Genomic DNA, 13,477 nt, shown 5'->3' with positions numbered 1-13,477 from the left:
TAGTGCAATCTACTTCCCCTTCCCCATGCAGACGGTGAAGCACAGTGGCAATATCTCCGCTTGGGGGGGTGACATGGTGTGCAAACATACTAAAGTCCAAAGTTGCTGGCTTCACATGTCACTCCAGACCGAGAGGGGGTGTCGGCGACCAGTGCCCGCAAACTGGTCAAAACATAGAACCACAACTCACTCACATGCGAATGAGTCAGACACGCCAGGAATTTTAGCAACTGGATTTATTTCAGATAATCTTTTCAGTGCGATATATATATATATATATATATATATATATATATATATATATATATATATATATATATATATATATATATATATATATATATATATATATATATATATATATATATTCTCGAGTTCCCACTCTGATCCTGCCCCATTGTGGAGGATCCTTTCCAGGCATTACTTCCCCACGGATGCACTAGCTGGGTGCTGAGCACCTTCATCCCTAGAGAGCACTGTCTCCTCCACAGTTGCCATGGCTCTCTCATTCCTTCCTACTGCTCGGTCTCAGGCTGACTTCGAATACATCCACCTACATACGCCCTCAGTCTCTCGTACCAGGTGCATTGACAGTCATTATGGTCTCCTAAACAGGCTTTCAACCCATCCTCCCATTGACAAGAAATGCCTATCAGCCATTCCATCCCAACTAGGTAACTGACAACACAACCACTTAAGAGTGGCAGGTGGAGCATGCACGTCACCAGCCCCCTAATGCCAAAACCTACCTAGGTGACCTCACTACTGCCCCTCACTCCCTGATGAAACTGTGACTTTCTCCCAAGCCATTAAGTCCTTTGTGATGTGCACCTCAAGTGTGCAACATGGAATGGTGCAAAAATTCACTGTGATGTATGGAATGATATGTCGGGCAAAGTAAATCGAACTGTTTGTTTGTTCTTCTCATCAAGAGGTTTTAAAGGTCATTTGGTGACGTTGGGAAATAAGCTTCTTGCAGATAAGGACCCTAATCTTATTTTAAACTTTCGGACTCGAGCAAACCTTTGCTTGCTAGGCATCATTATCGCCCAGGGGCCTTAGGCTAATGACTGCCACTTGGGTCAGAAATTCCCTACATATTGATTGTTTGAGGCTCATGGGAACATGGACACGTGGTTGAGGGGGAGCAGCGAGGGGTTCGCGTTGCTTCCCAGCATGGTTTTATCCTGTTTGTGTGATTAAAGATGAACTCCACTGCAAAACGCACGTTTACACAGGAGAATCTCCACACTCACTCAAAAGCAGGGGGGGTTGTAAAAACAAACCATTAATCTTCAATTACGCGAAAAGAGAAGTCACATTGTGCAAACCAGGAAGTAGCAGACACCTCCAGGAGCCGCCATTTTACTGATATAAAAGCAACCAGCTCACACACGAAATACGCCATTTTGAGTTTTTGCCATAATTAGGAATTTGAGGCACTTCCCACATATTCCATCATCTGCTGCGTAATCTGCAGATTTTAACAAAAAAATGTTCTAGCTAAAACAGAGCAAAAGTTACTAAAAATTCAGCTAAACTTATTGCCACAAAATAGAAGACCTTATGCAGAGGTTGAATGGCCACCTTAAGGTTGCATTTGCTATATTTGGGTGTTAAGCTGGTACTAATGAGGTGAAACCTTTGCCCAGACGGTGTTTACATTTGTAAAACGGACAAAATAATAAATTAATGCTATCATAAAATGTGCGGCATTATATAGCCTAATTTGCCATTTTGTGCTGCATAATTTAGTCAACACTACCACATAATATGGTTCTCCACTGCCACATAATTTCAGTGGCCCTGCTCTTAGGTAAATGGACACAGTTCAAATGCTTCGATTGACCATCATGCTCTCCTGAAAGTAAGAGCAGCCTTTCGGAGAAGGCCTTAAGCTTTTTTACATCCACGAAAATGACTATCAAAACAAAAGGCTTCATTATGAGCAACACGCTGATGCCAATTGGGGCAAAACTGGCTGGATTCTAAATGACACACTATTGGATCGTAATTGTCTGCACAATCTTTGCCAAGTAAAAAGTGGAGTAAAACGATTGAGCAGACTGAACAAATTCCGAACCAGTGAATCTCTTAACAGGATAACACATGTGCTATTAGCCTGTTTTTCCCCATTCTGATGTCCTAAATTGGAACTGATGAGCACCTTGTAAACACCACATTCAGGAATACTATTTCTTAGCAAGCGTTCGAATCTGTGCTCAAAATTACCTGCAACTAGTAACAAGGTCCTCAGTGATTTGAAAAAGTAAAATATTTGTGGGGCTCGGCGACAACTTCATTAGGCCTCATTTTAATGCATAAGTAAACTTAGGACAGAGTGACAAATTATTTTTGAACCATTATCGCATTGACCTAGAACATGCCAAGTACACACTGTTTTTTAGGACCACCATTTGCCAGAATGGGAATAGCTGGTGATAAAAACATGTACTCTTCTCATTTCCCATTATTATTATTAATTGCTAAAGGGAGAGGTTAAGCCCAGAAATTGTGCAGGCCCAATTAGTGGATACGGTTACATGAGGGAAATTGTCTTTATAAGTGGGTAACATGGTACACAAACGCTTTCTATAAAGTATCTACTTTTGTACTACAGCCTATAATTGTCCACCATTGTTTTACTCCATTTTTAGGTCGAGTCTGGGTAACGCATGCGCTGCTCTGCGAGGCATGCTGTAATAGGTATATGGGTTATCGGTAACTTTGGACACACCCACCACTTTTGGTTGGTTAGTTGAGCTGCTTTTTAAAATTCCTTTTCACTCGTTGGTTAATATTTTGCATCTGTCCCACCTTTCTGTGATTGGTTCCCTCCCAGCGGACATCACCAATTGATTATTTTGGTTGGCCATCTCTGGCAATCTCTTGACTCCTCGCTCGCACACCCTCCGCCCCTCTTGTCACACGCAAATGCAGCATCCATCCATGTCGTTATCTTGAGGGTGAACATTTAGGCCCTTTTCTACACGCCACGGCCTGTTGAAGAACGTCATGGGATCCTAGAGGTAAGATCAAGATTAAACAAGCATTTGCAATGCAGTAAGTCTCGTATTACTGGAAGTTTGACCTATTGGTGCTGCAAATAATAATACAACGCCTATAGCTCAAAATGTCAGTAATGTGAGACCTATTGCATTGCAAGTGCCTGTTGCTTAAAGCCGTCTGAACTATCACTCCTGGTAAGAGAGTACATGCACTGAAGATTAGCAGAGCACAGCGCAGCCATAGCCAAGAGTTGCATCCCAGGACACCCCTCATCTTGTCATCTTTAAATACTGAGTGAGCAACAGCTAAGGTTGTGTTGTATGTTATGTCATGTCATTTTATAGTGACTGCCTGTAAGGTGCCTACCTAGTGCATTCAGACTGCTCCAAAGTTCCAAGTGGTGTATGGGAGCGGTGAAGGGATAGAAATGAGTGGGATTAGGGGCATTCACTATGAGCGTAATCAGGATCTGACAAAGACCAAGAAATTGAGAGAGCACAAGTTTGAAAAAAATGTATAAGTACGCCATATTTACAAGCACGTAGTTAGTTAACATGTACTTTGCACCAGAGTGTTTATATTTAGAAGTGAAATACACCGAGTGTCTTATATTCAGTGGTGAAATGCATAGAATGTTTAAGTAGAGTAACAATAATCATAACTGTGTGAGACTAATGTAGAAATGTTTGGGATGAATATGAAAACCTCATGTTCTCATGTTACAGGAATAATGTAAGAGTTGAATGTAACTCTAAAACCCAGTATTTTGTGTAGGCCTCATGGCAATTCACAAGCAAATCTAAACGTGCTGCTAAAATAATGTGAGACAAGGTTGACATGGTTCTTTCAAAATGTACTATTGAACTTAGGGTTAAAAGTATATGCTTTATAGATGTGTTATTTTAGAAACGTATGCTAGTTAAGAATGTTTGCTGTTTAAATCAAGTCAACGTTTTAGGAGTGCAGGAACCTGCTGCATGTAAATCAAGTAGGCCAGAGCCGATAATGTCATGTAGTTTAAATCGTCATGTGCTCGTTAGAGGAGAGGTCGTGAGGTGTCCAGTATGAAGCTCTGAGAGTGTTTTATGGCCTAAGATATGGTGAAGTCTGGAATTTGAGGCCCACTGCAGGAAGAGCTGTATGCAGGTGCGAGGGTCCTAATCAGCTCGAATGAAAGGGACTTTGTTCAGTGGCGCCTTGCGCAGGCCTGTAGGAGTTTCCAGGAATTTCAGGGGGTATCAGCGCACGGAAGAAGGAGCCTGGGAACCAAGGTCAACTTTAACGAGGGTCTTCAAGAGTACCATCATGGAGTTTGCCGCGGAAAGATGTACCACGTGAGGGGTGTCCCAAGGGGCGTTTCTATTGGAAATGTGATTTGGTATTAGGGAAAGTGACCCGGGAGGAGAGCAGAGCAGATGATTTTGGGAGCCTAAGGAAGCGGATGGGTAGGCAGATAGGCTGATCAGGAGAGACCCATTATCAGAGAAGGGACAAAGAGAAGTGCGTGATCTTCTTAGGAAGTCACCACGGCTGACACCTAGAGGGTAAAGATCTTGCTAAGTAGGGATGTCATTTAGTATAGTGTAGGGACAGACTAACCTTAATTTTCTTTTCTGTAATGACTTTGAGGTTGCAACTTGTATCCATTTTAGCAACCCTGATGGTATTCGAACTTGTACTTATTATTTTGTTCTTCAGACTCAGACTATTCAAGAAGTTCATGTTCATAGTGATTCCGATATACCTTTTGAATCTCATCTTGAGAAGTTTGTATCTTCAGTTATCTTTGACTTTATATTAAATCTTTAAAACTTAATTTTGGTCAGTGGTCATTTAGAGTGGTGTAAGTTCTTAAATTGATTGTTTACTTCGAGATTACCTTTTACTCAAGACAGGTACCAACGATTCAGTCGACAGGAAAAGGGATTTGGTAAGATAATTAGTAACCAGTAATCCCGCGTTAGCAGTTGGTAGCAGAGTGAGGATGGTTATCTTCTTGAGGAAGGTAATCTAGAGAGGTTAGTTTACCCCAAGGCCCGAGACGTCGAGAGACGAGCAGCGGAAGAATCGTGTGCCGAAAGGTGCAGACGGTGCGAGAAAAGCAGCAGTATCGGAGAGTGAGTATAAAAAGGGTCATGCGTGAACAGATTGCGGTGTTTTGTGTTGTATTTGTATTGTAATGTCTTGCGGAGTTGAATGCCTGTAGTGTGAAAGAGAGAAGGTTGTGAGCGCGCGCAACCTGGTAAACTGGTAACCTGGTAAACGGGTGTACTGGTGAAATCTTAAGTTCAGGCCAGAGCTTAAGTGGTTTTGGGTGTATCGAACATCCAGGGTAGTTGTCGACCATAGTACGGAGGTCACGAGGTACCATTGACCGCCGTGGATCCAAGATAGGGGGAGTGTAAGAGTGAGTGTATGAGTAACGGACGCTGGTCGAAAGTTACTGCGTGTGAGTAACCTATCGGAGAAGGCGATTGTCTGGAAGTAAACGGAAAGACATTTCGCCAAGTTAGGGTGACAACTACAGAAAGACTGTGGGCGTACAGTCAAAGAAAGGTGATCGCTTGGACGGAAGTAATCATTTTTCAGAGTATGAATGGGATGCGTGCATGACCGAGGAGACGAGCTGAGAAAGGAGGGGAACTGCTGCGAAGGGGGACGGGTGACGTCGGCTAGAGCCGCGCTGTGATTGAGCGGTTGGTGTGACGTTAGCTAGAGCCGCGCTCTGGTTGGGCGGCTAGCGTGACGTCGGAGGAAAGTCGCGTACGGATAGGCCAGTTAGTGAGAACGGCGCTGAGATTGGTGGAATATCATCAGGAAGTAAACAAACGCGGAGAAAAGAGAAATCATGAAGTGTTTTAAGTGTTTGAAAGGGATTTTTAAACGTAAACGAAGTGAACATTATTACGGGGAAGAGGCTCCCCCAGAGGGTACGCCAGCTCATTATATGGCAACGAATGTTGGGCTGCATACGATATTGTGGATTGGGGCTTGGAATAAGCTTACGGAAGGAAATGAGGAAATGCAGTTCCCGAAGTACGGGACGTTTAAATTAGAGGTGTTACATCGGCTAAAAGCAACCATGTCCTCATTGAAACCCTCACCTAGACCAACACAGTTTGAGGCTCTTAATGCATGGATTAAGGCTGCACACGACCGAAATTTGAACAGGCGTCAACAAAGGCTGACGCGATCGGTAAGGGCAGTGCGAGATTCCAAATGGGATGAGGAGGAAAAGCGTTGGAGGGTACAGGCTATTGAGGTGGAGAAAATGTATCCGATGAGGGAGGTGTCAGGAGGAGGAAACCTCATGGAAGAAGACGAGGAAAGCGAGTCGGAGGACAATCTGATAAACAGATTGTTAATGGATAGACCACCTCCGAGAGTGGGATTGATAGAAGATAGAGGGCTCGCAAGGGAAGATGGGAATGAGATAGAGGGATATACACCACTCCCTATATCGGAATGGACACCTAGCAAAGGCGGAGAAACACCTCCAAACAACACTGTACAGAGTGTAGTGGGAAGGTTTGTGGTGCAGAAAACGCCAACCACAGAAAGGGTTGAGTCTGTGGGATTGCCAGACGCTCTTCAAGTGCCTGTTACCATAGGACCCATAGTTTCGATCTATAATTCTGAGAGAGATAGAGGGGAACAACAAAGGCCATTGGATAGGGAAAGGATTGAGATGGAAAGGAGGAATAATGTGACAAATGCATGGAAACAATTACCAGGTTCGGTAACGTGGAACACCCCATTAGACACAACTGTCGGTCCCAATTCAGAACAGGGAGGTCCGAGAGGACCAATGGATCTAAGGGGACCGCGGCCAAGATCTTTTTCAGAGTTAAGAGCTGATTTGAGGGAATGGGACGGGTCCATAGTATCTCCGAGTAACAGGACAAGAACGGAACCAGAGTGGGAAAGCAGGGGAAACGGGACTGTATCTCATTGTGGGGCCAGCGAAAGCAGTCAGGGCCGGGAAGGCCAAAGTCAAGAGAATAGAGGGGATGCAGGTCCTACAAATCAGAGAGAACAGCCGGAACAAAATACTAGGATTGTAGAATGTGAGGAAATGTCCCGTCTCTGGGGGAACGGAGGAGATGAGGCGGTACGGAATTTTCAGAATAGGTTTAGGTGCCTTCATCATACGCTTGGGGAAGATGTCCAACATTGGAGGAAGGAGAATAGTGACAGGTCCCGTCATGCTTCAAGTAATCAAGAATCACAGGGAAGTAGGGAAGAAAGAGGGAGTAAGGGAACATCTTACCCTGCATCCCGTGAAACTAGCCAGGATGGAGAGAGAGAGGCTGGGAGGCATGAAGGAGTGTTTCACCACCCACCCCGAGAAGACGGAAAGGCATGGGATCTAGAGAGATGGGAACAGGGGAGGACTCCCTATAATTCACCAATACCTAAACGTAGATCTCGGAGCTGGGATGGGAGATATGCGGATGGAGGAGCTAAATTGAGTGTCTTGAAAGCTGAAATAAAGGCAAAAAGGCTTGATGTTACCAGTTTAAAATCAGATGTAGATGAGATAATAGATGGAACATTGCCTTTGGAGAGGATAGAATTGTATGAACAGGATGAGTTATTGTTCATGGCAAAGGATATTACTAGGAAAGCTAGAGCGGTTCATGAAAAACTGACTGATTTGGCAGACAAGTATGCCGTGGATTTGTCTAGGACAAGGGCATTACAGAGTAACCACAGATTACAGTACGCAGACCAAGATCTAGATGAGAAGAGAACTGCTGGATTAAAAACACACATAAGAGAGCTGGTAACAGGGATAAGAGTGTGGAGAGAACTGGATAAATGGGAAGAAAGGTGGTCGAAAAAGGGCACAGTTAGGCGAAGTACAAACGTGATGACCCCTGAGGGAAGGGTAATGCAGATGGAGGCATTCCCTTTGCGAGAAATATCAAATGGAAATTATGTACATGTGCCCTGGAGTAGAGGAGACTTAGCCGCATTTACCAACTCATTTCCGAAGTTGCGGGACAACCCAGTCGAGTGGTATAAGCAGGTAGAGAGGTTCGTTAAAATTTCGAAAGTATTGTGGATAGATTTGAACACGTTGTTTGACATCGTGGTCCCATCTGATTTGTGGACCCCTTGTAAGACTAGTGTCGAATGGCCAAATGCTGAACCATTGAGAGATGTTCGAACTAATGGACCAGCTGAGATAGTCATGCGAAAGTATGAAAGGGTAATAGCATGGCTGAAAGATAAGGTACCACCACAGGATATAGATTGGGTAAAAATAGACCGAACAAGGCAGGAACCCAAGGAGACAGTTCACGAGTTTTATGAAAGATTGTTGAAAACATTCAAGCAATACAGTGGACTAGATGTAATGGATCCCAAAGACATAGGGCAGTTCGTGTCAAAGTTTGTATTGGGGTTGAGACCTGATAGTTGTTTGATGATACAGCAACATTTAATCTGTTGGCAGAACAAACCATTAGATGAGATTTTACGATATGCGAGGTACTGCAGTGACGAGATAGATTCTAAAGCCAAGAATCTAAAGGAGAAATTGATGGTGGTGCAAATGCAGTCCGCTGGGAAGGGTGGCCAGCAGAAGCAGGGGATGGGACGAAAACCAAATGGTCAGAACAAAGATAATGAAGAAGGGCAGAGACCTAGGATAGACTTTGCCACTTTAAAGAAAACGACAAAGTGTCATCTGTGTCATCAGGTGGGGCATTGGCGACGCGAGTGTCCCTTTAACCCTGAAAACGGAGAGCAAGAAGTAGAAGAGCAGGTCCAAGAAGACCCAGTGCAAAAAGTGACAGTCCCAAGCAGTAAGGTGGCCAAAGGGGGGACTTCGGCTCCACGGGCCCAATTCCCACAGCCACCGAAGATAGCAGCTGGAGGAAAGGTCTTTAAACAAATGCCTCTGTTTATCGAGGAAGAAAAATGTTATTACATTGATCCATTGACAGGACAACGGGTGAGCAGTGAAGAAGACTGTACCCTCGGGGCAGTTCTAGAAGTGGATCAGAGAGGGCCATTTGTTGAGGCAGAAGTGGCAGGGTGTCCCACTACGTTTTTAGTGGACACTGGGGCTACTCGTTCGACTCTGAGATCAGCGGTAGTTCCAGACTTGCCAATGTCAGGGGAAACAATTCAAGTGGTAGGAGTCGCAAATAAAAGAATGGCTAGTCCCTTGACGGAACCAGTGTCTGTGAAAATTGGAAACCACATGAACGAACATCAGTTTGTGGTTTGTGACTCGAGTCCGGTATGTCTGTTAGGTAGGGATTTGTTATGCAAATTGAATTGCACCATATACTGCACCCCACAAGGAGTGGAGGTACAGACTACCGACGATGATGCTACCTTTAAGGTGGCCAATTCAAAATTCTGTGTAGAACTATATCCTACTCTGACTGTAGAAGATCTTCCACAAGATTTAAGAGATGCAGTGGCGTCAGAGGTGTGGGATTTCACAGGAGAAGATATAGGATTGATTAAAGGGGTAGAACCGGTAAAAATTCTGGTAAAACCAAATGTTGAGTTTCCAAGAACGCCTCAATACAAATTGTCCCAGGAAACGATTGCAGGAATAAAGCCTGTGATCGAGTCAATGATACAGCAGGGAATACTGAAGGAAATTGTGGGCAGTCCTTGTAACTCCCCGATTATGGGTTTGCAGAAACCTAGTGGGAAGTTTAGGATAGTTCAGGATTTACGAAAGATTAACAACATAGTCGTTTCATGTTGTCCCGTGGTACCGAATCCATCAGTAATATTGTTTCAAATACCATGTCAAGCAGAATGGTTCACAGTGATAGATCTTTGTCAGGCTTTCTTTTCAATCCCATTGGATGAAGAGAGCAGGTACCTTTTTGCGTTTAAAATGGAAGATCGCGTTTTAACATGGTGTCGAATTCCACAAGGATTCACAGACAGTCCATCCATCTTTAATCAGTTGTTGAAGAAGAATCTTGAGAATCTAGTACTGCCACAGAACTCGGTTCTGGTACAGTACATAGATGACCTACTTGTTGCGTCAGAAACAGAGGAAGCTTGTAAAGTAGATTCAATTGCCTTACTGAATCATTTAGCTGAAAATGGACATAAGGTATCTCCGAGCAAGTTGCAGTATTGTCTGACAGAAGTACAGTATCTAGGGCACAGGTTAGAAAAAGGGAAACGTAAGGTGTCCCCAGAGAGGATTGAGGCGATAATGAAAATGAATGCGCCTACAACTCAGAGAGAGGTTAGAATGTTCCTAGGAATGGTGGGTTACTGCCGACAGTGGATAGTTAACTTTTCACTGAAAGCAAAGCCCTTACAGAAACTGACGCACAAGGAGGTGAGTGATCCGGTACCATGGGATGAAGAATGTCTGGTGGCGTTTTTACAGCTGAGAGACGATTTATGTCGTGCTCCGGCTCTGGGAATGCCAGATTATGAAAAGTCGTTTTCACTCTATTGCTGTGAGAGAGAGGGATGTGCTTTGTCAGTCTTGGCACAGACCCACGGTAATGCCCGTAGACCAGTTGCATATTTTTCGGCTACATTAGATCCAGTAGCCGCAGCGTTGCCCGGATGTCTCAAATCCGTTGCCGCAACGGGTGTCAGCATTGAAAGGAGCGAAAGTATTGTAATGGGACATCCAGTAGTGGTGTATGTACCACATTCAGTTGAATTGTTAATGACCAGGACGAAGACGCAGCATCTGACCAATAGCAGGCTCACGCGTTACGAGCAAGTTATACTTGCCGCAGAAAACGTGACTCTCAGGAGATGCTCTGTCTTGAATCCTGCTACTTTGATGCCATTACCTACGGTAATAGAAGGCGAAGGATGTGAAGACCACGATTGCCTTGATGTGACTGAACTATGCACGAAACCCAGACCAGATATTGTGGATGAGCCATTGTCTGACCCCGATGAAATTTACTTTGTTGATGGCTCATGTTTAAGAGACGATACTGGTCGGTTGAGAGCAGCTTATGCTGTTTGTACCATTACTGGAGTGGTGGAAGCCGCTTGCCTGGAAGGAGTACATTCCGCACAGGTAGCAGAGATTATTGCCCTAACTCGTGCCTGCATAGCAGGAAATGGAAAGAGAGTCACCATCTACACGGACAGCCAATATGGTTTCGGTGTGGTTCATGATTTCGGGCAGTTGTGGTCTCAGAGGGGTTACATGACCTCCTCTGGTTCGCCCATTCGAAATGGAGAATTTGTGCGATTGCTGATAGAAGCATTACAAGGTCCTGTTGATATTGCAGTGGTGAAGTGTGTAGCTCATACTAAGAATACAGATTTTGTGTCACAAGGTAATAGATATGCTGATGAAGTCGCACGCTATTGTGCGGAACAAAGTTATTCTTTCTCAAAGGTGGAAATAGAAGGTGCAGAAGAAAAGACAGAATTAAGTATGATGTTAGAAACTGTAGACACTTGGGAGGATTTAAGAATAATGCAGGAGAACGCACCTGAAAAAGAGAAAAAGGCATGGGAAATAGCAGGCTGTGTGCGAAGTGAAATGGATTTTTGGGTTTCAGCAGATGGGAGAGCTGTGTTACCTGAAGAATTAGCTAATCCCATGGCGAGAGAAATACATGGTCCAGTACATCTAGGAAGGGATGCTATGATGAGAGTTTTTAGGCAGACTTGGTATTGCCCGAAATTCAGAATAGCAGCAGAATCAGTATGTAAGCGATGTGTTACCTGCCAACAACTGAACGTAGGCAAACGAACACCAGTCACACTGAGTCACATTGGGAGGTCAGGGGGGCCTTTCAATAGAATGCAACTAGATTTCATCGAAATGCCAAGAGTCAATCGCCTTCGGTATGTGTTGGTGATTGTATGCGTATTTTCCAGATGGGCTGAGGCGTACCCTACACGTAGGTGCGATACACTCACAGTGGCTAAATTGTTGCTCAGGGAGTTGATACCGCGCTTCGGGGTGCCTGCCTCTTTGGAATCGGACAGAGGAAAACATTTTAACAGCGAAATAGTGAAGATGTTGTGCTCCACACTGAATATCGATCAAAAGCTGCATTGTAGTTATCGACCAGAAGCTTCAGGAATTGTGGAACAAGTGAATGGCACTTTGAAGAATAGATTGGCTAAAGTAGTGGCATCCACATCTTTGAGTTGGCCAGATGCTCTTCCATTGGTGCTCATGAGCATGCGCAGCACACCTGATAGGAGGACAGGTCTCTCTCCCCACGAGATTCTGATGGGGAGGGCCATGAGACTTCCTACAGTTCCAACTACTGCTCTATTGAATATTACAGATGATCTGATCTTGGATTATTGTAAAGGACTGTCTGACGCCATCCATTCTGTGTCCCTTCAGGTGCATGCGGCTGAAGTTCCAACAGCGAGGAACCTGTGTCATGACCTGAACCCAGGGGACTGGGTCCTGGTTAAAAAACACGTCCGGAAGAACTGCCTAGATGTTCGCTGGCGTGGGCCCTTTCAGGTAATCCTGATCACGAACACCGCGGTGAAGTGCGGGGGGCTGCCAAATTGGATCCATGCATCCCATACTAGAAGAGTTCCAGCACCTCTAGAAGGAACAGCTCCCATCCCAGACGAAAGCCCGGAAGTGGAAGAAGAGTCGCAAGAAGGGATTGAGGCAGCTGAGGAGGTGTCGGAAGAGGTTGGGAACGCATCGGATTCAGAAGGAGAGCGAAGGCAGGACGGCAGTGAGACAGAAGACGCAACCGAAGGAGAGAGCAGAAGTGAATACGACTCAGACTCAGATCTGTATCGGAGCGATCAAGAACCAAGTGGGAGGACAAGGAATAGGAGAATAAGGCTTGGAGCTGCCACTTGGCCAACAAGAAGAAGAAGGCTAAGTTTGAGGTCGGCCCAAGAAGAAACGCTTACTCCTATATCCGAAGACTCAGATCCAGAAGAAGATATCCAGGATCAAGCTGAGGAGGGTCTTAGAAGATCAAGTAGGGTGCGAGTGCCTAGCAGAAGATACTCTACTCCCGACTGGACCTACCTTGTTGCAGATGTCTGGGAGACACAGAACAGGGAGGATCAGGGAAGTGGAACTGATCAGAACTGACCCGATCATCACAGTGCAAATAAAGTTTCTACTGCCAGGAGCGGAGACCGAAAGGTTGCTGACACTCAACATCGTTCATCCTGCTCTCCTGAGTGGAATAAGAAAATTGCTTTTAGAGACAGTTGAGTTTCCAGTTTGCTGTTCACGATATCCAATATTGGAGGGAACTCTTCTTCGTTTGGAAATGCTGGAACGAGTAGTAGAATTGCTAGGAGTGCTTATTGTTGTGGACTAAGATCATATTGCGAATGTCTTCAAGGGGGTGCAGATCTGGAAAAGTGAAGAAAGTGATCTTGATTAGAACGGACCCCTTTGTAATTGTGGATATAGAACTGATAGTACCAGGATTAGAAATTGAAAAAACGCTAACTCTCAATTTCGTCCGTCCACTTGTCTTGAGCGAAATAAGGA

The sequence above is a fragment of the Lissotriton helveticus genome, chromosome 10 (assembly GCF_964261635.1).
Source record: "Lissotriton helveticus chromosome 10, aLisHel1.1, whole genome shotgun sequence".
NCBI classification, from domain to species: Eukaryota; Metazoa; Chordata; class Amphibia; order Caudata; family Salamandridae; genus Lissotriton; species Lissotriton helveticus.
The sequence above is the reverse complement of the archived record's forward strand: the minus strand, read 5'-3'. Positions refer to the sequence as shown.